Source organism: Bombina bombina, chromosome 4 (genome assembly GCF_027579735.1).
Source record: "Bombina bombina isolate aBomBom1 chromosome 4, aBomBom1.pri, whole genome shotgun sequence".
In the NCBI taxonomy this organism is placed as follows: Eukaryota; Metazoa; Chordata; class Amphibia; order Anura; family Bombinatoridae; genus Bombina; species Bombina bombina.
This window is the reverse complement of record NC_069502.1, coordinates 430,898,970-430,926,803: the sequence shown is the minus strand read 5'-3', so window position 1 is coordinate 430,926,803 and position 27,834 is coordinate 430,898,970.

Sequence of the window (27,834 nt, the reverse complement as noted above, 5' to 3'; positions counted from 1 at the left end):
CAACATGCACATTCACAATACTCATCAAAAATACAGCTGCCTTATCCTCTGCAAACAGAACTTTTTTAATAATGACTAGTCACAGTGAAAAAAACCCCTCTAGTTTTGACATTCTGGCGGCTATTTATTAAAGTGTGCCAGCTGCAATGCTGATTAAACAAAACAGCTCCAGATTTATCACAACAGTGAAAGGAAACCCACAGACATAATGGCTCAATACATGTAGCCCTCTGCATTCTGCATTCTGGAAAAGTGACAGCACATACTTCTTTACACATTAACCAAATGGAATGTGGCATTTGTAGGTACAAATGACTTTTGCAAAAAAAATTATTTTTATATATATATATATAAAGTATATGATGCACAGCTAAATTTTAATGAAAATAAATATACAGTAGCTATTGCTTTGTGATTAGCATTGACTCACATATTTTTGGTCTGATTCTGAGTTTTTCAATTCCATTCTTTAGGATACACTAACGGGCTTGGTTTTTATAAGCTAATCAGTAATTATGGTTTACCTGCTCTCGCTCATCAGCTGATTATATCACCCGTGCACTAGTTCTGATATCATGAAAATATGGCCTGTTAGTGTGCTCTGTGGACTGGAATTGAAAAATACTGGGCTAGAACAATACCTGATTGAATGTGGACCATTGAAAATTGCTAAATGCACTGTAATTATGTTACAGTGCTGGTAAAATCAGAGTTTTATGTTATATAAAGGGTCAATGTACTCAAATGTTTTCTAACATACAAATGAAAGGGCAGCTTTTAACAGGTCAAAATATTTGTTACATTAAAGTTGTTAAGTTGAACTAACTGTAATATTAGTTTTGTAGTTCCTGACTAATATGGACAACCGCTGCTGTTTTACTGGCAGAGAGGAACAGGCCTGTGCAACTGAAACAATCATTTTTTTTATTTTTTTTCATGATAGGAAAATCAGTTTTTAAAAAAAAACAACTGTAATACATTTTGAAATTCTATATTTTAGCTAAAACTAAGAAAACAATTATTAACTACAATGTTGTTTTAAAACTAATTTGTATGGACTGAATTCAGCGTATTCCAGTTACATAAAGTGTTAAGTTGTTCTCATATTGCTTCAGGAATATCCTTATACCACATCTTTGAATCTTATCCACAAATCACTTAAATAATTATTATAGCAATTATGCCCCTAGCCTACATCCACTAAGATACAGCGATAAACAACTTTGATATTTATGCCATACTAAATCATTCTAAATATCTCTCACATTTACTGGCTAATGTGATAATTAGAGACATTTTCCACGTCACTTTTTGGTTATTCTCCAGCAGAACTTTACAATCAGATAAATATTACCAATTTATTTCCATTATCAGATTGCACACAGTCTTTTTATACGTACACTTTCTAAGCCACCAGCTCCGACTGAGCATGTGCAAGAGTTCACAGGATATACATATATTAGTCTGTGTTATGTTGATGGCTTGTCACATGATAAAGGGGCCGGCAAATTGAGGTAAATTTTTAAATTTGTTAGAAAAAAAATCTACTGTTTATTTAAAATACAGAGTAGATGCTAGTGTGTAGTCTCTTTATTATGCACTTTTTGGTGCTGCAATTCTACTGTTTTTAAAAGCCCTTTAAATTTCATCTTAGGAAGCATATTCTGTACAATTCAAGGCCTCTGATGCAGAACCTACTGCCGTAATTGAACTTTGAAGCCTGCCCCTTCTCTCTAATTGCCCGAAAGCAGAATTTTTCAGTCTGGAATGTTTAACATTTGTAATCTCTGAGGTTGCAGAGAGGTTAAGAATCAGCAGAAGACCGGTGCTGCATAACTTTACGATGAAAGCAAGCCTGCACTACAATAGCTCTAAGGAGGTTATATTAACTTATTTGTTTTCACTCAGTTTTCACTTGTATCAAACTGAATATTCCAATCTTAAAGGGACATGATACTTTTGTTCTGTCTTGTATAGGGGAATGCAGCAGTTAAAAGTGTTTTTATTTATTAATTTTTTATGAAAAAGGGTAAAGTAAAACCTGTTTAAATGTATGAGGAACTAACTGGTAATTCATGATTTGTACAACTGGGTCCCAGGACACTGGTTTATTCAGCACAGGAACATCCATATTAAAAAAAAACTAAACGTATAGTGATACATTTTAAAACATTATCTTTTAGATGTACCTGTAATAGAGAATATTTTGGACATTTTGTCTTTTTTAAACCACTTGACAGAATAAATGTTATTATAAGAAATATTTATGAGTTTTGTAGTGAAGACGGGTTGTAATTTGGTTTTTAAAGGGAGAATCTAGTGTAAAAATTAAATATTTTATAGTGTTACAACATCTATACTATAATCGCGTTTGTAACTTGTCTGTCACTGTCGTCAGTTGCACACGCAGCCAAAATAATCCAACTGGATGCAGTATAAGCTGCATCCAGGTAGACCCTGACCACCTGGATGCAGCAAAGCTGCATCCTGGTGGATTCTTTCACCACCCTACCATTTTCGGAATCCACCGGTGTGTGCACCCAGATCCCGCCCTAATGCCGCTGCCTGGCTCTGACTCCCGCCCCTCTACGCCCCCTGGCATTGACACCACAGCTGTGCCCCACCTCTGTGTGAGGGAGGGAAGGATCTCACTGCTGCTGGTGTAGGGGCCCAGTGACTGAGGGCATGTACTGGCATAGGGAGCACAGACAGTAATGGAACACAGTGACTGAGGGCATGTACTGGCATGGGGGTGGTGAAATAATAAGCTGCATCCAGGTGGATTCCAAAAATAGCAGGGTGGTTCTGTCACCACAATTGACTGCCCTTCAGGCAGGCTTTCCAAGTAGTTTTATTATAAAACAAATTCCTTTATTTTACTAATAGTTCATTGCCATCAAAATGGATAAAACACATAGTCAAAGTTGCACACCTGTTATACCCCAATTCTCCTGCAGATGAAAATGAAGCCAATGATTTGAGCATATATGCCTGAACCTGATTGGCTCACCAGCTTTATCATTAGTACTATGCTTATAAAATGTATTTAGTGTTTGTTGTCCCTTTAATAAAATAAAGCATTTTATTTTACATTTGAATGTCCCTTTAATGTTCACCTCTTCTGATAGGATATAAGTGGGTTGTGTATAAGAGTAATAGTTTTTTTAAACATTTTGAAAAAGCAAGAAAAGAACAAAAAATATATATAAAACTAAAGATAAGGTACATTTCAGGCTGGAGAGTTATAATTTTTAAAAATCAGGGCAAAAAAACAAAATAATTAATAATATCAATAATACAATACAATCATCAGCAGGAAATAAATTCAGTGTCTTCAGTGAAGAAATCTACCCAATATAATGAAGCTTATATTCCAGAGGTCCTTAGACTTTAATGAACTGGAATTTTAGTGAATTATTTGTATGTTAATTTAATAACTGATATCTTGTGTTTAGGCCATATCATGAGTTACACATTCAATACTTGTTTCCTGTCCAGAGCAGAATTCACTTGTGCAAAACACATCTACACATTTGCCATTAATTCACTAAATCACTGCAGAGAAACAAAGACATCTGATCTACAGTTGGGACATTAGAATCTACTGGTAGATTTTGATCTGGCTATTGGGCAAAGTTGTTTTATCACAAGACGTCGGGGTATATTTATCCACATTATCCTGGAACTGCTCTTGTATTGTATTAACACATGACATATATTGTATTTTTTCATTAAAGCATACAGTGGGGGTGATTGATGGATTTTGACTGTTGACTAAGTACCAGTGTATACAGTTACAAGTATGTTTTTAGTTACCAGGTAAAATGAGTCAAAATGTGGATGATCGCCAGCTTGAGATAGAATCTTTAATTTAAACGAATACGTGCTGCAGTACTCAGTGTATGGAAATATAAGTGCCACTTCTTTCATATATTTGTATCAAAACAGATTTACAATGCTCAGCTGAACATTGTCCTTAGAATTGGGCAATTGGTCCCTTGTTGAATCTGAAATACCCAGGAGTCATTATTGTGCAGATTCCATTCCTCCAACAAGTACAATGGAAAAACAAACAGACTGCAAAGATTCAGACATGAGAGAGAGAGAGAGAGAGAGAGAGAGAGAGAGAACCTGCACATGTAAATTACTCTGATGGTCTATTTATCAAATAGTTTGGCTCTTTTTTCGTGTGACTTCCATTCAGCTTGTGTGATAAGTATTATTTTTTTGCTATTTCCATTGATTAGAAAAATGTTAAAGGGACAGTCAACACCAGAATTTTTGTTGTTTTAAAAGATAGATAATCCCTTTATTACTCATTCCCCAGTTTTGCATAACCAACACTGTTATATTAATACACTTTTTACCTCTGTGATTACCTTGTATCTAAGCATCTTCTGACAGCCCCCTGATCACATGACATTTTATTTATCTATTGACTTGTATTTTAGCCAATTAGTGCAGTGTCTGCCACAATCTCCGGGCATGACAATGCTATCTATATGGCTTACATGAACTAGCTCTCCCCTGTTGTGAAAAGCAAATACAAAAGCATGTGATTGGAGGCGGCCTTCAAGGGCTTAGAAATTATCATATTAGCCTTCCTAGGTTTAGCTTTCAACTTAGAATACCAAGAGAACAAAGGAAATTGGTGATAAATGTAAATTGGAAAGTTGTTTAAAATTACATGCCCTATTTGAAACATGAAAGTTTTTTTTGGACTTGACTGTCCCTTTAAGTTTTCAGGAAGATTAAAATAGATACAGGTGGCCAAACACAAATAAAAACAAATGAAATGCAGACACCCACAATCATTCATATGGCAGCTGTTTCATAAGCACCTTGGAGACATCTCGGGGCTCTTTCCCCAGTTATGTTGTTTATTGCATGAAGCAATTTAGGCTTGAGGCCCATATTGTCTCGATAACTATTCAAAAAAGCATTGGATTTGTGTCTTCCATACAAATCCTCTCCTAAACAAGGGATAAAAGGTCTCCAAGGGTTTGCATTTAAACCATACAACCTAGCCTGTGTATAATCTGCACATGTGCATAATTTTTAAGGGGTCTAGAACCTTGCTCTTATTCGCACAGGAATAGCAGCAAGACACGCATGCACAATGTCTTGTCCCAGTTTACATTAATCACTTCATGCTTTTGGGTCTGGATCATTCCTTTACTGCGCTCTGCAGAAGATGACCAAGCTGCTGTGGAAGCCTGGTGACAGCAACCAATGCGTCACAGCTAAATATGAGAGAGTGAAAAATGTGGTCAAGGAGCCATTCTTCTCCTTCAAACAGGCAGGGTCTTAAAATAACATAGTAACATAGTAGATGAGGTTGAAAAAAGACCGAAGTCCATCAAGTTCAACCTATACAAATCTAAAATACTTACAAAAAGCTCCAGTTAAGCTTAAATAATCCCATTAAAAGGTGACCCATTTAATACTAGCAATCATATCCATGAATTTTGTTTATAGACAGAAATGTATCCAAATAATTTTTAAATGTATCTAAATGACAACACTATTCAACCTAAACTTGGTGCATCTAATGCACAGAGAATTTTGCTACAGTTTCTGAATCTGTTATTGCCGGTCTAATATGAGCTGGGATTCTTCCTTCCTCTGCACAGTGTCCATAGCGCTGTCATGATGATCCATCTCTGCAGTTACATGTATCATGCTGCAATATATGTCCATACAGACTGCATATTTATTTTTTGCATTTCTTTTAAAAGTGATCTCAGAATAGCGATATGGTTTGACCCATATGGGCACATATTTTAGCTCAATGTCAATGTACTCAAGTGACTTGAATCTTGTCTTTTATCTCAACAAAAAATGATAAGGTTGTCTACAACTATTACATTTATATATTGTCCATCTAACTAATTACAGACCAGCAAGCTCAGAATTATTCTCCCTTCATTCTAATTACTTTATTTTTTCTTTTTAAAAGTAAAAGGTATTTAAAATGTAAATTGAAACTATTACTGCAGTATCCAGGATGGCAGAGCACCCAACCATCCCATATATTGAGGTATTGTAACAGGTTTGGAACCCTACTGCTCTCCTTCCCATGGCTTCAGGGCAATTTTCTATCTCCAGAAACTGCCCCTGTCCATCCATGAACATCCCCCATCCTCACCTAATCCTGACCATTACACACCTGAATCCACCCATGGTATATTTGCAGCCCCAAGACTTCTATTACAGATCCTTACATAATACATGGTCCCCCTGACTTCCCTGTTCTGGAAAGCCTCTAGGAAATGTTAAAGTGTATAAATACTCTCTGTCTAATAAGGACAAACATACCTACGCTTTAGTGATGAAGAGGGACCCACCTCTGCAAGTATGAGAAGAAAACACTTATTTATTCAGGACAGCAAACATTAAAGGGATATGAAAACCCAAACATACGGCCAGATTACGAGTTTTGCGTTATGAGGGATGCGGTATTAACTTGCACGTTATTGTCACCGCTCACTTACCTACAGCGCTGGTATTACAGGCTTTTACAAACCCGGCTTTAGCAGGCAAGAAGTGAGCGTAGAGCAAAATTGGGCTCCATACCGCACTCCAATACCAGCGCTAGTTAAGTCAGCGGTGAGCTGGTTGTACGTGCTCGTGCACAATTTCCCCATAGGAATCAATGGGGCAGAGCTGGCTGAAAAAAACCTAACACCTGCAAATAACCAGCGTTCAGCTCCTAACGCAGCCCCATTGATTCCTATGGGAAAATCCTTTTATGTCTACACCTAACACCCTAACATGAACCCCGAGTCTAAACACCCCTAATCTTACACTTATTAACCGTTAATCTGCCGTCCCCGACACCTACATTATACTTATTAACCCCTAATCTGCTGCTCTGGACATCGCCGCCACCTACATTATACTTATGAACCCCTAATCTGCTGCCCCCAACATCGCTGACACCTACATTATATTTATTAACCCCTAATCTGCTGCCCACAACATCGCCGACACCTACATAATGTTATTAACCCCTAATCTGCCGCTCCAACGTCGCCGCCACTATAATAAACATATTAACCCCTAAACTGCTGTATTCCCACATTGCAAACACTAGTTAAATATTATTAACCCCTAATCTGCCAGCCCTAACATAGCCGCCACCTACCTACATTTATTAACCCCTAATCTGCTGCCCCCAACTTCGCCGCCACTATATTATATTTATTAACCCCTAAACCTAAGTCTAACCCTAACCCTAACACCCCCTAACTTAAATATAATTAAAATAAATATAAATAAACCCTACAATTATTACCTAAAGTATTCCTATTTAAAACTAAATACTTACCTGTAAAATAAACCCTAAGCTAGCTACAATATAACTAATAGTTACATTGTATCTATCTTAGGGTTTATTTTTATTTTACAGGCAAGTTTGTATTTATTTTAACTAGGTAGAATAGTTACTAAATAATTATTAACTATTTACTAACTACCTAGCTAAAATAAATACAAATTGACCTGTAAAATAAAACCTAACCTGTCTTACACAATTAAATAAATTCCCTAAATTAAATACAATTAACTAAATTCAAAACAATTAGCTAAATTAAAAAAAAAAAACAATAAATTACAGAAAATAAAAACAATTTACAAGATCTTTAAACTAATTACACCTAATCTAATAGCCCTATCAAAATTAAAAAAGTCCACCCAAAATAAAAAAAACCCTAGCCTAATACGATTGAGCTCGCATTCTATTGGCTGATTGGAACAGCCAATAGAATGCAAGCTCAATCCTATTGGCTGATTGGATCAGCCAATAGGATTGAAGTTCAATCCTATTGGTTAATTGCATCAGGCAATAAGATTTTTTCAACCTTAATTCCGATTTGCTGATAGAATTTTATCAGCCAATCGGAATCTAAGGGACGCCATCTTGGATGACGTCACTTAAAGGTACCTTCATTCGTCGGGTAGTCGTCGTTGGAAGAGGATGCTCTGCGCATGGATGAAGATGGAAGATGTCGTCTGGATGAAGACTTCTGCCCATCTGGAGGACCACTTCTGCCCGTCTGGAGGACCACTTCTGCCGGCTTCGTTGAGGACATCTTGCCGTTTGGATGAAGACTTCTCCCGGTAAGTGGATCTTCGGGGGTTAGTGTTAGGATTTTTTAAGGTTGTATTGGGTGGCTTTTATTTTTAGGTTAGGGTTTTGGGCCGCAATAGAGCTAACTGTCCTTTTAAGGGCAATGCCCATTCAAATGCCCTTTTCAGGGCAATGGGGAGCTTAGTTTTTTTTAGTTAGGGTTTTATTTGGGGGGTTGATTGTGTGGGTTGTGGGTTTTACTGTTGGGGGGGTTGTTTGTATTTTTTTTTACAGGTAAAAGAGCTGATTTTTTTTGGGCAATGCCCCGCAAAAAGCCCTTTTAAGGGCTATTGGTAGTTTAGTTTAGGCTAGGGTTTTTTTATTTTGGGGGGGCTTTTTTATTTTGATAGGGCTATTAGATTAGGTGTAATTAGTTTAAAGATCTTGTAATTTGTTTTTTATTTTCTGTAATTTAGTGTTTGTTTGTTTTTTGTAATTTATCTAATTGTTTTGAATTTAGTTAATTGTATTTAATTTAGGGAATTTATTTCATTGTAGGGTTAGGTTAGGTGTTAGTGTAAGACAGGTTAGGTTTTATTTTACAGGTCAATTTGTATTTATTTTAGCTAGGTAGTTATTAAATAGTTAATAACTATTTAGTAACTATTCTACCTAGTTAAAATAAATACAAACTTGTCTGTAAAATAAAAATAAACCCTAAGCTAGATACAATGTAACTATTAGTTATATTGTAGCTAGCTTAGGGTTTATTTTACAGGTAAGTATTTAGTTTTAAAGAGGAATTATTTAGTTATTAATTGTAGGTTTTATTTATATTTATTTTAATTATATTTAAGTTAGGGGGTGTTAGGGTTAGGGTTAGACTTAGATTTAGGGGTTAATAAATTTAATATAGTGGCGGCGATGTTGGGGGCGGTAGATTAGGCATTAATAAATGTAGGTAGGTGGCGGCGATGTTAGGGACAGCAGATTATGGGTTAATAATATTTAACTAATGTTTGCGATGTGGTAGAACGGCGGTTTAGGGGTTAATATGTTTATTATAGTGGTGGCGATGTCCGGACCGGCAGATTAGGGGTTAATATTTTTATTATAGTGTTTGTGATGCGGGAGGGCCTCGGTTTAGGGGTTAATATGTAGTTTATGGGTGTTAGTGTACTTTTTAGCACTTTAGTTATGAGTTTTATGCTACAGCGCTGTAGTGTAAAACTCATAACTACTGACTTTAAAATGCGGTACCAATCTTGACGGGATATGGTGTACTGCTCACTTTTTGGCCTCCCAGGACAAGCTTGTAATACCGGCGCTGTGGAAGTCCCATTGAAAATAGACTATACACAATTTGCGTAAGTTGATTTGCGGTAAGGCCAAAAAAGTGTGCGGTGCCCCTAAATCTGCAAGACTCGTAATATCAGCGGTAGTAAAAAAGCAGCGTTATGAGGCTTAACGCTGCTTTTTTACTAATAACGCAAAACTCGTAATCTAGCCGATTGTCTTTTGTAATTCAGATGAAGCATACCAGTTTAAAAAAGTATACCAATTGTCTTCTATTATCAAATGTTTTTCGTTCCCATGATAGTCTGTGATGAAGAGATAACTAGGAAGGCAAAAAAGCAGAGGCCCAGTGCACTCAAGGGGATTAAACCCCTCCAGGGCTAAAGGTGGAACTGCAAATGTGTAGCTAAAAACATTGGTTACAATAAAACATATAATGCAAAAAAAAAGGATTTTTTTATGTCCTGGAAAAAATTACTCAAGTAATCATGTCGTCTTAGATATAGGAGTGGGATGTAAAAAGGGTACTTAAAAACACCCCATGAAATACTAATAATTTGAATTTATATTTGATTGTTAAAAATATCTGTATTTCATGAGATGACAAAGCATCCTAGTTACATGACATCAGTTTATGCTTAGTTGTATTTAGGAAGTTAATTGATGTAATACTATAATAAAGGCACTCTAAACTGACACTAATAATTGAATATTGGATGTATTAACCCTAATGTATTAATGACTTAATTTGTGAAATACAAAATTTCCCATTCTAAGTTCATACCCTTGGGATGTCTGGTGTCTAATTTTAGGATCCAGAATAGTTCTCGCTTTGTCAAAGACTTATGTCTGTCACCCCCTCTAGGGTGTCTTTTTTCAATTTCTATGATCTGGACTCCAAAATAAGGCATGTTTGTGAAGTGCAGAGCATTTAAATATGTAGCTATGGCAGAATTTTTGTTAAAATTCTTAACATCCCTAACATGTTCCCTTACTCTGTCTCGGAACTCGCGAGAAGTTTGGCCAACATATTGTATATTGCAATATTGCAAGTGATAAGATAAATGACCCATTTGGTTCTGCATGAACTATAGAAATTGATTTCAAATGACCTGTTATTTACTGAAGAGGCAAAACAGTTACCTAGTGGTCACTGATGATTATGTGTTACTTGCACTAAGGAAACGCGTCTGACCTTCTAATCCTTATGCTAACATGCCTTAACTTTTTGTAATGTGTTTTTGTTATACATTACATTAAATTTCACAAGCAAGCTACGTGTGCCTATTTTTCTTGCACTCCTCTCCTGGGTGCGATGATTGCTGTGTGTCACTGTCTGGCAAGTTAGGCAATTGAAATTGTTGCATTTAAAGTTGCCCTTCTTATGTAACCAGGATCTAGTGCTATTGGTTTTCTGTGTTTGGACCATACTTGGTGACAATCTTGAACCTAAGGTTTCTGTTTTTTTAGAAACAAATTTGCATTTGCTAACATATGGTGCCAAATGTTGGTCATTGTGTAGTAATTTTAAATGTTTCTTTAAAATAGAAACTATCTTTTCATAATGAACGGAGTATGGAGTACTAAAGACAACAGATCCCTCTGCAAATAAATTTTTGTGTTTGTTTTTAAATATGTGGCTATCTTTCACTTCTTCCCGAGCTGAGTTAAGCAATGACTCTTTGTATTCTCTCTTAAGAAGCCTTTGTTTTAATTCCTCTGATTGATTAATGTATATATTCTCATCATTTGTGTTCCTTCTTAATCTGAGGAACTGGCTCTTAGGAATGGAGTTTAGCAAGTGTGGAGGATGAGCTGAGTGGGCATGGAGAATGTTGTTGCCCGCTGTTGGTTTACGATATGTACTGGAGACTATGATATGTGTTCCTATTTCACTGTGTAGTGTAAGGTCCAAGAAGTTGACCTTAACAAAGTCAATCTCACCAGTAAATTTCAATTCTACACTATTATTATTAAGATAATTCAAGAATTTGGTAACTGTAAATTGGTCACAGCTCAAGGTATCAATTATAAATATCATATCATCGATGAATCAATTGTAAAAGATGGTACTGTCTATGAATTTGTAATTATCTGAAAATATGTAATGGAGCTCCCACCAACCCACAAACAAATTTGCATAAGAGGGGTCAAATTTTGCTCCCATGGCAGTACCACAAAGTTGAAGGTAAAATATGTGGTCAAATAAGAAGTAATTGTGGGTCAGCAGGAACTCCAAACATTCACACAAGAACAATTTCCTAGAGATACCTAGGTAGGCATCTGAAGCACTACATGGAAGGAAACAGTGTTGCCATCTAGTGCTCTTGCAAATGGATAACCTTCTTGCAAAACTGCTGCCATATAATGATCCAGAAACGGGCCAGCTCCTGAGCTTACATTTCTGCTTTTCAAAAAAAGGTACCAAGAGAACAAAGAAAATTTGATAATAGAAGTAAATTAGAATGTTTTTTAAAATCGCATGTTTTATTTGAATTACGAAATAAATTTTTGGGTTTCATATCCCCTTAAATAAGAATTAACAGGAGAGGATCTATAGTAAATAGATTACTTCTTTGCATAACCTTGACGTCTTAAGGTGAACTTTTTTATAGGGAAATCACAGAATTACTGGTCTGTGCTCCTATGAATCATTTTCTCGGCCATCTAATGGTCATAAAGCAATGGGACCGTTTTAGGGACTGTATTTTTTATAGCACATCAATAGGTAAATTGTGACACCCATTAGATTTATTACTATGGAATTTTGAATGTTTATAGACCATCTATATTTAGCACTAAAAATGTATTTATTCTGTTTCCTCTTTCATATTGATTTTATTATGCTTTATATCTTCCTGGTAAAATGTTTCTTCTTTATAGAAAATAAGTGAGGGTTAAAAACAGAATGCTAACTCTCTTGATTATGTGTTGTTTGTTTGCCTAAGTTCTGTTTTTCTTGTTGGGCAAATGTTTCCAGCTTGCTTTGCAGCTTAAAAAATGTTAAAACTAATAAGCAGCCAGTTACATTGGCAAATGCTTCTGACTTAAAGAAATAAACAGAAAAACAAATGTTCATCTTTGTAGCAATGACACTGCTTTAATATGAATTTGCCAAGACATTTTGGAATAACTCAGCAGTTCTTCTCTGTTTTTATTTTCAAGAAAAAATATATTAAGGAGTATTTATGGGTCTGTTTATACTCACACTTTTATCTAAAGGATTTGATGCAGCACAATCCTTTGAATTAATTATTACAGTCATTATTTGTTTTTATTCCTGGTTCATCAAATGTCTCTGCTAAAGTACAGAAATTCACCATAATGTTTTGGCATGCAGAGAAAAAACTACTAGAGGAATGAAGTTCACTTTCCAGCCTGGTTACATATCCATCATTTCACTCATTCAATAACATCTCAAGCACTTCAGATTAAGCTTGGCCTGTCCCTATAGACTTACTTTGGAGCTTTGATATCACTGACAAATGGAAAGTATTTTCTCCTATTGCATCATTTATAAATGTTTGTCTCAACAACAGATCTATGTAAAGCTTTACTTTGCTGAGGAAAGTGCAGTTGCTTTTCTTTTAACTTGCAGGGTAACTAGTCTGAAGTGTTTTATAGTTGCTGAAGAGAATGCACAGCACTTGCACTCTGTTGTATATAACTGAAAGAATACAGTTTCACTTATCTATGATTGATGTTCTAATTTCTTTAAAACATTGTACTAATATTTCCTGTTAGAGAAAGCTCCTAAAAAGGTATTCAACTAGAATCTTGACACTTAAAAATTGCAGTAATTGATAATCACATGCCAGTCCAAAACAATCACCTAGATTATGAGTTTTGTGCTAAACAGGGTGCAAAACTAACGCCAAAAAAATTGCGTTGTTTAACTCCTTATAGCACTGCCATTATGAGTTACTGAAAAGCCTCCTTGTGCGTGCGATATGGTGGCGTTAAGCTCCATACCGCATAAAATCCAAGGACTGCTTTGAGGTGTTCGTGCACGCTTTCCCCCATAGACATCAATGGGGAGAGAGTGTTAGAAAAAAAACTAACACCTGAAGTGCGGAATGAAAAATCTCTGTAACCCAACTCCATTGATGTCTATGGGAAAAAAAGTTACATTTAAACGTAACACCCTAACATAAACCCCAAGTCTAAACACCTCCGGCCTCCCACTTCCTTGTAACTAAATAAACCTATTAACCCCTAAACCTCCAGCCTCCCACATCTCCACCACTAAATAAAACTATTAACCCCTAAACCGCTGGTCCCCACATTGCAAAACACTAAATTAAACTATTAACCCCGAAACCTAACACCCCCCTAACTTTAATTTAAATTTACAATATAACTATATTTAAATAAATAAAAACTTACCTGTGAAATAAAAATATACCTAACATTAAACTATAAATTAACCTAACACTACTATTCTAATAAAATAAAAAACTACCAATTAAAACATCTAAATTACAAATTTAAAAAAACCTAACACTACGAAAAAAATTACTAAATCTAAAATTACAAAAAATAATTAAAACGAAATTACGAAAAATAAAAAACATTAAGCTTACAATAATAAATTATTAAAAATAAAAACAATTACACTTAATCTAATAGCCCTATAAAAATAAAAAAGCCCCCCCAAAATAAAAACACCCCCTAGCCTATAATAAACTACCAATAGCCCTTAAAAGGGCCTTTGTAGAGCATTGCCCAAAGTTAAACAGCTCTGATTACGGCTGTATTTGCCAAAACGCGTTAGCAGCAGTGTTGAGGAGTGAGCTCCTCTCTCCATCTCCACTGTCATAGTGGTATTTTGATCCGGCTATGAAAAAACTTTCAACCTTTGTGAATAAAGTCAATGTTTTAATTACGATCCGTGCGGCGGTGCTCCTCTTTTTTCTTGGTGTGGATTGGGTATAGGCTGTAACACAAGCTTTTTAGCTGGACTGCACAACCTGTAATACTGGCGCTATTAAAATCCCACGCAAAAACATCATTTTTTTGAGTTCGAGATGGACGTTACGTTACAGGCTAAAATGCTTGCGGTATAGCTATACCGACACGACGAAGTGAAAGAGTCAAAGATGTTTAAATTGATACTGAAACAGGACATCTTTATGTATGCACAGCTAATACTCAAGTATCCACTGCTCACTGGCTAATGACAACAACCCCCAAAGCTGTTGCTAGGCAGGCACCCATCCCCTATAAAATGAAGCAAGAAATATTTTTTTTTTCTTTATAACACAGGAACGTTTGTTTTTCAAAAAGCACAAAAGTATTATACACTGTAAAATGGCTTCTTTTAGACAAGTGTAAGGGAGTGTGCATTCCTGACATGTTCGACTTACTTTCATAGCAAAAATAAAGAACAAGGTCATCTTGGATCACTGTTAATGAACAGTTGTAAAAAATAAAAAAATCCTTAAGCTATACAGAATCTGATAGTACAGCATCTAACGAGCCCCTCTACTGCAGCTATTTTTTAAGGAAGCTTATTCAATTGTATTTGTTTTCTTGGTATCCTTTGTTTTAAAGCCAGAAGGCAAGCGCAGGGGCATGTGCATATTTGCAGTACTATATAGCAGCAGTTTTGCAAAAATGTCATCCTGTATAATAAAAGGCCAAGTGTGTTTGTCTGAAGCTGTCATGTGCAGTAGACACTGCGCGCAAGGACAAACACACCTGGCCTTCAACACTGCAGAGTGAGTGCGTGATGTGGGTGTGACCGGGCGTGACGTGGCGTGGACGTGGCTTTGCGGGCTGTGCTGAGAGCTCAAAAGAGGGGGGATAGAGAGAGCAAAAGAGAGGGAGAGAGACAGCAAAAGAGAGGGGGAGGGAGAGCAAAATAAAGGGGAGAGAGAGATCAAAAGAGGGGAGCTAGAGAGAGCAAAAGAGAGGGAGAAAGCAAAAGAGAGGGGGGAGGGAGAGCAAAAGAAAGGGGAGAGATCAAAAGAGGGGAGATAGAGAGAGCAAAAGAGAGCGCAAAAGAGGGCAGAGAGAGAGCGCAAAAGAGAGAGAGCGCAAAAGAGGGCAGAGAGAGAGCGCAAAAGAGAGGGGAGAGAGAGCATAAGAGAGGGGAGAGAAAGAGCAAAAGAGAGGGGGAGAGAGACAGCAAAAGAGAGGGGGGGAAAGAGAGCAAAAGAAAGGGGAGAGAGAGAGCATAAGAGAGGGGGGAGAGAGAGCATAAGAGAGGGGAGAGAAAGAGAAAAAGAGAGGGAAAGAGAGACAGCAAAAGAGAGGGGGAAAAGAGAGCAAAATAAAGGGGAGAGAGAGACTGCAAAAGAGGAGGGAAAGAGAGCAAAAGAAAGGGGAGAGAGAGCAAAAGAGGGGGGATAGAGAGAGCAAAAGAGAGGGGATAGAGAGAGCAAAAGAGAGGGGGGAGTGAGAGAGCAAAAGAGGGGGGATAGAGAGAGCAAAAGAGGGGGGAGAGAGCAAAAGAGATGGGGGAGAGTGCAAAAGAGATGGAGAGAGAGAGCAAAAGAGAAGGGGAGAGAGAACAAAAGAGAGGGGTGAAAGAGAGGGGAGAGAAAGAGAGAGAGCAAAAGAGAGGGGAGAGAGAGAGCAAAAGAGAGGGGAGATTGGAACAGCCAATAGAATGCAAGCTGAATCCTATTGGCTGATTGGATCAGCCAATAGGAATTTTTCAACCTTAATACCAATTGGCTGATAGAATTCTATCAGCCAATCAGAATTGAAGGGACGCCATCTTGGATGATGTCACTTAAAGGTACCGTAATTTAGTGTTAGTCGTCGGATGGAAGAGGATGCTCTGCGTCAGATGTCTTGAAGATGGACCCGCTCCGCTCCGGATGGATGAAGATAGAAGATGCCGTCTGGTCGTCTGGAGGTCCTCTTCTGCCCAGATCGGATGAAGACTTCTGACCGTCTGGAGGACCATTTCTGCCCGGTTGGGTGAAGACGTCTCAAGGTAGGGTGATCTTCAAGGGGGTAGTGTTGGGTTTTAGAGTAGGGTTGGGTATGTGGGTGGTGGGTTGTAATGTTGGGGGGGTATTGTCTTTTTTTTTACAGGTAAAAGAGCTGATTACTTTGGGGCAATGCCCCGCAAAAGGTCGTTTTAAGGGCTATTTGTAATTTAGTATAGGGTAGGGATTTTTTTTATTTTGGGGGCTTTTTTATTTTATTAGGTGGATTAGATTAGGTGTAATTAGTTTAAATTTTTTTTAATTATTTTATTATTTTCTGTAATTTAGTGTTTGTTTTTTTCGTACTTTAGTTTATTTTATTTAATTGTAATTAATTGTAGTTAGTTTAGTTAATTTATTTAAAGATAGTGTAGTGTTAGGTGTAATTTTAACTTAGGTTAGGGTTTATTTTACAGGTAAATTTGTACTTATTTTAACTAGGAAGTTATTAAAAAGTTAATAACTATTTAATAACTATTGTACCTAGTTAAAATAAATACAAACTTGCCTGTAAAATACAAATAAATCCTAAAATGGCTACAATGTAACTATTAGTTATATTGTAGCTAGCTTAGGGTTTATTTTATAGGTAAGTATTTAGTTTTAAATAGGAATAATTTAGTTAATGATAGTTATTTTATTTATTTATATTTATTTAAATTATATTTAAGTTAGGGGGTATTAGGGTTAGACTTAGATTTAGGGGTTAATAACTTTATTATTATGGCGGTAACGTTGGCGGACACAGATTAGGGGTTAATCAGTGTAGTTTGGTGGCAGCGACATTGGGGGCCGCAGATTAGGGGTTAATAAATAAAAAGTAGGTGTTGGCGATGTTGGGGGCAGCAGATTAGGGGTTCATAGGGATAATGTAGATGGCGGCGGTTTACAGAGCAGCAGATTAGGGGTTAATAATATTATGCAGGTGTCAGCGATGTCGGGGGCGGCAGATTTGGGGTTAATAAGTGTAAGATTAGGGGTGTTTAGACTCGGGGTTCATGTTAGGGTGTTAGGTGTAGACATAAAAGGATTTTCCCATAGGAATCAATGGGGCTTCGTTAGGAGCTGAACGCTGCTTTTTTGCAGGTGTTAGGGGTTTTTTTCAGCCGGCCTATGGGGAAATCGTGCACGAGCACGTTTTGCCAGCTCACCGCTGACTTAAGCAGCGCTGGTATTGAGGTGAGATGTGGAGCTAAATTCTGCTCTACACTCACCTTTTTGCGGCTAACGCCGGGTTTAAAAAATCCTGTAATACCAGCGTTACTTTAGGTGAGGGAAAACTGTGCGTTAGTCACGCACACCATTACCAACAAAAACTCATAATCTAGCCGATTGTAATGTTACCACTTTTTAACAAGATGCCTATAAGGTTAATTGATAGACAATTCAAGGAATTTGCTGTGGTTATTTTCATACTTTCATGTCCCATTTAAGCTCCCTGTGAAATAAAAAAATACACCACTATGGGGTAAATTTATGATGATGCATTAACAGCCTTTGAGGCTTTGCAGAGCAGGCTCACATGAGCACAAATTTAAGAGGCAGAATTAGTCAAATGTATACAAAACTCACTGTTTGAGGCATTTGCAGAAAGTAACTGGGCTTCCTTCGTCCCACATCTCTCAGGTCTGTTCCAGGCAAAAAAAAGATCTCAAGCTGTAAAAGCAGCTTTATACCTCAACACCAAGGAGAAACTTAAACCTATCAAAAGCCTGAGTGCCAAATAAAAAATGTACTTTTTAATTAAAAAAACAAAATCTCTCTCTCATTCTTTGTATCACCCTTCATACACAGTGAATAAAAAGTAGTACATCACTGTTGTGGCCTCAGCACATAAATGCTAAAGAAGAGCTGTGTATAAATGTGAACAAATGCTGAGGACACATACTAACACACAAAGGATAGGAGATCATTGGGGCACCTGAAGAATGTCAATCTTACTCATACTATTATAAATCCTGATGTGAATGTGCTTAGTTGATATTAGCATAGGCAGTGCTTTTTTGTAAAAGAAAAGGTACCGGTACTCCAAAAAAAAAGGTTCTGGTACTCTAAAAAAAGGTGCAGGTACTCATTTAGTTTTGACTGATATATTCTGCTCAGTAACTTTGAGAAAAGCAAAGGGACAAAATTATTTACCATGTCTGATATATGGATTTAAGTATATGTTTCCTCCTGAAAAACAAAAGCAGGAAATTACCATTAGTAAGAGTTGTATTTACAAAGCTATCTGGGAAATCATCAATAGGCAGTCTTACTTGGGCCGACCTCATTACGCATTTTTTAATTTGGTATCAAAGATTTTAGCAAACATTCACCAAGATTACTGCACTAAACCAACTGCGTAAATAACGCAAATAAATGAGTGCTCCATAGAACTACCATTACAAGTTACTTAAAAAATCTTCTTTTGTTCTGCGGTACGGTGCGTTGTTTCATACCGCACAAAACCCAAGGACTGACTTTACGTGCTCGTGCACGTTTTCCCTCATAGACATCAATGGAGAGAAAGTGTTAGGAAAAAAACTAACAACTGCTATCGCAGAATGGCGATAGGCGTAACGCAATCCCCATTGATGTCTATGGGGAAAAGAAAGTAATGTAAAAACCTAACACCTTAACATAAACCCCTAGTCTAAATAACCCTAATCAACTGCCCCCCGACATCGCAACACTAAATAAAGTGATTAACCCATAAACCGCCGCCCCCGCATCGCTAACACCTAAATAAACCTATTAACCCCTATACCGCCATCCCCCCACATTGCTACTACTATAATAAACCTATTAACCCCTAAACCACCGCCCCCCACATCACTACTAATAAAATAAACCTTTTAACCCCTAAACCTCCATAATGTACAACACAATAAACCTAATTAAACTATTACCCCCTAAACCGCCATCCCCCACAATGCAAATAACTAATTTAATCACTAAGCCCCCTAACCTAACACCCCCTAAATTAACCCCAATTACATAAAATAAAAAAATACTAAGTTAAAATAAAATAAAAAATCCTATCATTAATTTAAAAAAAACCTAAGATTATTATTATTATTATTATCGGTTATTTGTAGAGTGCCAACAGATTCTGCAGCGCTATAAGCAAAGGGGGAGTACAACAAAACAATTATAGGGATCAAATGGGTAGAGGGCCCTGCCAAGAGTTGCACTGTTGTAGTCAGTTCTTAAGAAGGTGATCTACAAACAGCTGGACTTTTAGGCTTACATGCTAAGGGGGTTCAGGGGATAGCAATGGAGGAGAGGGTTAAGATTAAATTTAAGATTAAATTAAAATAAATAAATCTAAAATTACAAAAAATAAAATTACAGAAAAAAATAACCAAATGATCAAAATTAAAAAAATTAAACCTCATCTAATACCCCTATAAAAATAAAAAAGCCCCCCAAAATAAAAACACCCCCTAATCTAGCACTAAGCTACCGATAGCCCTTAAAATGGCCTTTTGTAGGGCATTGCCCTAAAGCGATCAGCTCTTCTACCAAAATAAAGTACAAGTTACCCCCTAAAAGTAAACCCCCCTGTCATGGATATGTCATACTCTGCAAGGGAGCAGGTTCAGGAGTAAGGAGCTGTTGTGCAGAGGTGTCAGGTTTTGGGGTTAATGTTGTGTTTTGTCTGCGTGAGTCTTTCCTTTTAGGCATAATTAAACAGGTACAAGGTTTGAGGAAATAAAGGAGATGGTTTTATTTATAGGATAAAGCAATGTAGAGATATGCAATTAGATAAGACAAAGTCTATAGGTTGTTGTATTAGGCAGGAATACAGTTCTTTGTAATAACAGGCAGGATACTTGCATATGCTGTAGACCGGAACAGTGAAATAACAGGCAGGAATGCAGAGCTTTGTAATAACAAGCAGGATACTTTCATATGCTGTAGAACTGTATAATAACAGGCAGGAATGCAGACCTTTGTGTAACAGGCAGGATATTTGCATATGCTGAAGACTGGAACTGTGTAATAACACGCAGGAAAGCAGAGCTTTGTAATAACAAGCAGGATACTTGCATATGCTGTAGAACTGGAACTGTGTAGTATCAGGCAGGAAAGCAGAGCTTGTATAACAGACAGAATACTTGCATATGCTGAAGACTGGAACTGTGTAATAACACGCAGGAATGCAGCGCCTTGTAATAACAAGCAGGATACTTGCATATGCTGTAGACTGGACACAGTTGTAACAAACTGGAAACTTGCATAAACTGCAAACTGGTACTTTGTAGAAACAAACAGGAGACTTGCATAAACTGCAAATTGGAACTTTGTAGAAACAAACAGGATACTTGCATAAACTGCAAATTGGAACTTTGTAGAAACAAACAGGAAACTTGCATAAACTGCAATTTGGAACTTTGTAGAAACAAACAGGATACTTGCATAAACTGTAATTTGGAACTTTGTAGAAACAAACAGGATACTTGCATAGATTGCAATTTGGAACTTTGTAGAAATAAACAGGATACTTGCATAGACTGCAATTTTGAACTTTGTAGAAACAAACAGGAAACTTGCATAAACTGCAATTTGGAACTTTGTAGAAACAAACAGGAAACTTGCATAATCTGCAATTTGGAACTTTGTAGAAACAAACAGGATACTTGCATAGATTGCAATTTGGAACTTTGTAGAAACAAACAGGATACTTGCATAGACTGGAGTTTGGAACTTTGTAGAAACAAACAGGATACTTGCATAGACTGCAAATTGGAACTTTGTAGTATCAGGAAACAAGCAAGCGAAAGTACCTGAGTCAGTCCTTAGGAAAGAAAGTTTTAGGCAAGATCAATTGCCAGGAAATCAATCCAAAAATTAAACACAGTGCCAAGGGATTATCCAGAAGAGTAGTCAGTAATTGTAGTAGAAATCAGGAACCAGAAAATCCAACAAATCTGTATTTCTTACAGCATACAGGAGCAGAGAGTGTTTCAGAGTATAACTCTTAATGCCAAGGCCCAGAATTGCAAACAAACCTCTCAGATACAGCAGGCTGCTGATTAAATGATTTGTTTCAGCTGGTAAGCAGATGGAGCCAGAGAGCCAAAGTTGCAGCAAATAGAAAAACACAATATTCTTTTCCTGTGATCAAGCCATCTGGTGGCATAGTGGTAAAACAACAGGCTTGGAAAGAAAAGCTGCAGAAATAGAGAAAGGTCCCAGGTTCAATTCCAGGCTGAACCATGACAGTACCCCCTCCTCAAGGATGACCTCTGGGCTGACCCAGCTTTCTCGTATAGCACCAGATCTTTAATACGTACCGGAGTGCCATCAGAGGCATATGTACAATCAGGGGGTATTTTCTTTTTTGAAGGGCTCTTCAGAAGAGGATTATTGGGACTGGAATTAGTATAGAGGGCCCCAAAAGGACTGATCTTTGGTTTGTGCAGTTCTAGGCTTGTAGGTTCTGGAGAGGTGGGTCTGAGGTAGAGGTGGTAAAGGACCTTTTGACCGCACAGCAGTTTGAAGCACTGTCCCTCCAGTGTCAGAATCAGTATCATCTTCAATGGTTGAATAGTTAGACATTTCCTCTGGAAAGAACAAAGATAAGAATGTAGCTGGATCTGGTAGGAAAATCTCTGGATTCATAGTACTAGGATTCTGTGGATGACTTGTTAGTACTTCACAGGAATCAGAGTCTTTTAAAGGTGCAGTCCTAGGCTGATCAAATTTATGGATGTAACATAGAACCCATGCAGAGCTCATCTCCAGAGGAATCCGAAGTGGGATAACAGTTTGACTTCCTCTCTGTAGCCTGTCCATTTGATGACTCAGGATTTAGAGGTGGAGACCGCGGAACAGACTTCTTAGGGGGTCTCACTGGACAAAAGGATATTACATGCCAAGTAGTTCCACAATAGAAACATAAGCCATTATTTCTCCTTCTGGCCATTTCATCAGTGGTAAGAGGGGTTGAAATCCTCCTTTTGATTGATAAGGATACAGCTTTTAGGGTAGTGGGCACAGGAGTAGGAGTGCCAAACCCAAACATTTTTTTATTGAAAAAGTCTTTCAGGCTATCCTGTAAAGTCTGGAATCCTGCAGTGAAATCTTGGATAAGTGACTTCAATGCATCTGGAAAATATTTTAGAATTTGGTTAAGTTGTAGTAGATGAGAGTCCACAGACAAAATTCTCTCTGACACTTCAGTCAAAGAATGGATCACCTCAGCAAGCTCCAATGTAAGGCCTTGACATTCTGTCATACTCTGCAAAGGAGCAGGTTCAGGAGTAAGGAGCTGTTGTGCATAGGTGTCAGGTTTTGGGGTTAATGTTGTGTTTTGTCTGCGTGAGTCTTTCCTTTTAGGCATAATTAAACAGGTACAAGGTTTGAGGAAATAAAGGAGATGGTTTTATTTATAGGATAAAGCAATGTAGAGATATGCAATTAGAAAAGACAAAGTCTATAGGTTGTTGTATTAGGCAGGAATACAGTTCTTTGTAATAACAGTCAGGATACTTGCATATGCTGTAGACTGGAACAGTGAAATAACAGGCAGGAATGCAGAGCTTTGTAATAACAAGCAGGATACTTGCATATGCTGTAGAACTGTATAATAACAGGCAGGAATGTAGACCTTTGTGTAACAGGCAGGATATTTGCATATGCTGAAGACTGGAACTGTGTAATAACATGCAGGAAAGCAGAGCTTTGTAATAACAAGCAGGATACTTGCATATGCTGTAGAACTGGAACTGTGTAGTATCAGGCAGGAAAGCAGAGCTTGTATAACAGACAGGATACTTGCATATGCTGAAGACTGGAACTGAGTAATAACACGCAGGAATGCAGCGCCTTGTAATAACAAGCAGGATACTTGCATATGCTGTAGACTGGACACAGTTGTAACAAACTGGAAACTTGCATAAACTGCAAACTGGTAATTTAAGGAAACTTGCATAAACTGCACACTGGTACTTTGTAGAAACAAACAGGAAACTTGCATAAACTGCAAATTGGAACTTTGTAGAAACAAACAGGATACTTGCATAAACTGCAAATTGGAACTTTGTAGAAACAAACAGGAAATTTGCATAAACTGCAATTTGGAACTTTGTAGAAACAAACAGGATACTTGCATAGACTGCAATTTGGAACTTTGTAGAAACAAACAGGATACTTGCATAGACTGCAAATTGGAACTTTGTAGTATCAGGAAACAAGCAAGCAAAAGTACCTGAGTCAGTCCTTAGGAAAGAAAGTTTTAGGCAAGATCAATTGCCAGGAAATCAGTTAAAAAATGAAACACAGTGCCAAGGGATTATCCAGAAGAGTAGTCAGTAATTGTAGTAGAAATCAGGAACCAGGAAATCCAACAAATCTGTATTTCACACAGGATACAGGAGCAGAGAGTGTTTCAGAGTATAACTCTTAATGTCAAGGCCCAGAATTGCAAACAAACCTCCCAGATAAAGCAGGCTGCTGATTACATGATTTGTTTCAGCTGGTAAGCAGGTGGAGCCAGAGAGCCAAAGTTGCAGCAAACAGAAAAACACAATATTCTTTTCCTGTGATCAAGCCATCTGGTGGCATAGTGGTAAAACAACAGGCTGGGAAAGAACAGCTGCAGAAATGGAGATAGGTCCCAGGTTCAATTCCAGGCTTGATAAAGCCCAGAAGGGTGAAACGCGTTGAATGGGACCTGCTACACTCTACTAAACTTCATTTACTACTGTCACAAAGCTGTGTGACCCTGCAACTTTAAACTTTTCTCCTGACCCTGCAAGTTAAAATCTACCTTTGGTAACTGCAGGGAATACGGTGTTACTGCTAAACACTGACCAAAGATTTCTTCAAACCTTAAGAAGTCTGAGGGAACCCAGATGAAAACAATATTTGGGCTATAAGAAGAAAGGAAAACAAAAAAAAAAAAAAAAAAAAAAAAAAAAAAAGGCAAAAAACAGCCAATATTCTGATTTAGGTGCCAAAGCAATCGTGGTTAATGGAAATGGTTAATTTAACAGATGAATACCTTGATGTCTTTAAAGTTCAGTTTGCGTGTTTTAAAAAACGTAGTGCAAAAAAAAAAAAAAAAAAAAAAAAAAAAGAATAACTACATCACCAGAACGGATCATCACCCCTGACCTCTGAATCAAAGAGAAGGTCAGGTGACTTATCAGAAGCACCAGGAACAAACAGTCTGTGAATCCCTCACAGTGAAGATAATCAGCGGTTGCAACCAGGACAGATTAAGGTACCTCTACACTAATTTGCACTACGTTTTTTAAAACACGCAAACTGAACTTTAAAGACATCAAGGTATTCATCTGTTAAATTAACCATTTCCATTAACCACGATTGCTTTGGCACCTAAATCAGAATATTGGCTGTTTTTTGCCTTTTTAACTATCCAGCACACCTGAGCCAATTATATGTCCAAGGAAAGTAACTGTGTAACTTTATAACTGAATTTGTTACTGAAGAACTGTAAAGCTATTAGGATTGATACATTTGTGCCTTTTAAATATTTAATTCACCATTTATCTTAGAAATTTGTTGCTTGCCATATGTTATCTATAGAATTAATTCCTTTATACCTGAAATTCTAGGATTATATGGTTCTAGTCTGTTTTTATAAGTGTTGTATAAGGGAGACGTCCCTTTATTAATTAGGAAAAGCATTTGCTGTTGTTTTTATGTGTTATAAGAATTTTTAAATAAAATAGATTGTATAAAACATAAATTAGATTGGTATCATCATTTCCTAGCTTTTTTTAGCGCTGCTAAATAAACCCCATTTTTTCTTCAATTCCAGGCTGAACCATGACAGGATACCAGACCCCCAAGGCTAACCCCCACCCCCCTTACTACCTCACCGCTGTAGTTTCCCAGCAGTTTTGGGCTCCTCAGAGCAACCGCAGGCTCTGGATGCTTTTGTTTGCTTGTTTTGTCACCAGTACTTTGTCAGAGAAGAGCTGTCCTCTGACCGGAAAAAACCCTTCTAGGCTGGCCGTGTTTCTGGAACTCACGGTCGGCTGCCTCACAACTGACACCCACCTAACCCCTCTCAGGCCGGCCGGGCTCCATAGAACAGCAGGACACCAGCTCCCAGAGCTCCGCTCTTTTGGGGATTGGTAGCTCCTAGGGAGGACATGAGGTGGTGGAATTGCCTGAGGGGAGCTACTTAGGGAACTGAGGGTTTTGGACACCCCTACCCCCGAAACTTTACCGGGCTGTAACACCAAGAACTTTCAAAAAACACACTGGAAGTGCCGCCACTCCCCTGGGATCACCCAAAATCATCACATCTGTGTCCTGGGATTCTGTGGGACTATGGCTGCTATGGAGGCGCCGGTCTGTCTGGAGGGGCGGGAATGGCAGGAAAATTGTGGGATTGTCCAGTGTCCTATAATGATGAGCTTTGTGTATAAAAGGAGTGTATGTTTTACAATAAAATCAGTTCCTGTTTCACCTGAATGCTTGTATGTCTAGTTATTTGGGTGGGCTCCTGCTAAAATCACTTTCCTGGGCTACATAGTAGCCTGTTCCAGGAAGAGGAAGGACTCTCTGGCAGAGCTACCTAATCTGGGTAGCCAGAGTCTGCCACATGGTGGGACCCTGAATACTAGTGCTGTCGGGCATCAGAGGTGGCTACAGGCTGTGGTCACTTGCCAGCTACATAGCTGCAGTCAGCATGGAGGAAGCAGGACCCATTTGGCGGAGCTAGCCAGTCGGGGTAGCTGGCGTATCCGTCACACCCCCCACCCACACAACCCCCCAGAAATTTCCCATGGAGCGGAGGTAGCTGACCTCCCTCCCCAGCGGTAGGTAGATCTCCTTCTCGGGAGAAGAGACAGACAGTCTCTACCCTCAGTAGCTTGGCAGGGTCTCTACCCTTTTCTCATCCCAGAGTATTTCTCACAGGGGGCAGGCCAGGGGGGTACCCGCTAATGCAGTTGGTGCCACAAGTTTGGGCACCCGAGTTTTGCCTGCCCCACCAAGGAGCAACTTCCACCTACAGCCAGGAAATTGGCAATGGCTTTGTTGGATACCCTCCCCTGCAGTTAATGACACAAGTTTGGGCACCTTAGTCTTGCCTACCCCACCAAGGAGCAACCCCACCCTCCAGTCTGGGGTGGGAATACAGCCGGGAAACTGGCACTGGATTTGTTTGTGAGTGGGTCAGCCAGTACTCAACCAAGTGTCACAGAGAGAGGCAGTGTGTCCTTGGAACCTAAAGATACTAGAACTTTTGGGAGAGTAACTGTTTGGGAGCCAGCCTTGGCAAACTTGTTTGGGACTTTGCATTGTGTGCCCTACGCGCAGGGAATAAACACCGGCAGGAACCCCCCAGGATGCCCCAAGCCCAGGAGAGATGGGATAACCTTCCCACAACCGAGAATTCAGGCCACCATCGGACAGCCCCAGGCCGACCCGCTAAGGGTCTAGGTGGGTCTGCCGAGCTGGAGGGGGGGGGGGAATGTGTATGTTTTACAATAAAATCAGTTCCTGTTTCACCTGAATGCTAGTATGTCTAGTTATTTGGGTGGGCTCCTGCTAAAATCACTTTCCTGGGCTACATAGCAGCCTGTTCCAGGCAGAGGAAGGACCCTCTGGCAGAGCTACCAAGTCTGGGTAGCCAGAGTCTGCCACAGGGTGGGACCCTGAATACTGGTGCTGTCAGGCATCAGGGGTGGCTACAGGCTGTGGTCACTTTCCAGCTACATAGCTGCAGTCGGCAGGGAGGAAGCAAGACCCGTTTGGTAGAGCTACTCAGTCGGGGTAGCCAGGGTATCCATCACACCCCCACCCACAAAACCCCCCAAAATAAAAAAAACACTAAAAAACCTAAGATACCCTTTGCCCCTAAAGGGGCATTTGTATGGGCAATCAGCTCTTTTGCAGCCCATTAAAATAAAAAAAATCCCTGATCTAAAAAAAAACAACCCAAAAAATAAAAAAAAAGCCTAAGGGGCCTATTTATCATGATGCGAGCGGACATGATCCAATATTGCGGATCATGTCTGCTGCATCGATAAATGCCAACAGCATACGATCTTGGCATTTATCATTGCACCAGCAGTTCCTCCTGCAGATTGGCCGCCAGCAGTGGGTGTCAATCAACCCGATCGTATTGGATTGGGTTGATTTTCGGCAATGTCTGTCTGCCGCCTCAGAGCAGGCGGACAGGTTATGGAGCAGTGGTCTTTAGACTGCTGCTTCATAACTTGTGTTTCTGGCGAGCCTGAAGGCTCACCAGAAACACGGGGTATCAAGCTCCATACGAAGCTTGATAAATAGGCCCCATAGTCTATCCCCCAAATAGGTACTCACCGTTCCTGAAGTCCAGCGGAGAAGGTTTTCTTCCAGGCATGAAAGGTCTTCTTCCAGACGGCCACATCTTCATCCAGCTCAGGGTCCTCTTCTATCTTCATCCAGGACGAAGGTGTGCGGAGCGGAGATGGCCGGGGAGCAAGAACGCCGGGCGTGGAACCATCCAGCGTGGAGGATCCTCTTCATGCGATCAATGCTGCACACTGAAGCTTGAATGCAAGGTACCCTTTT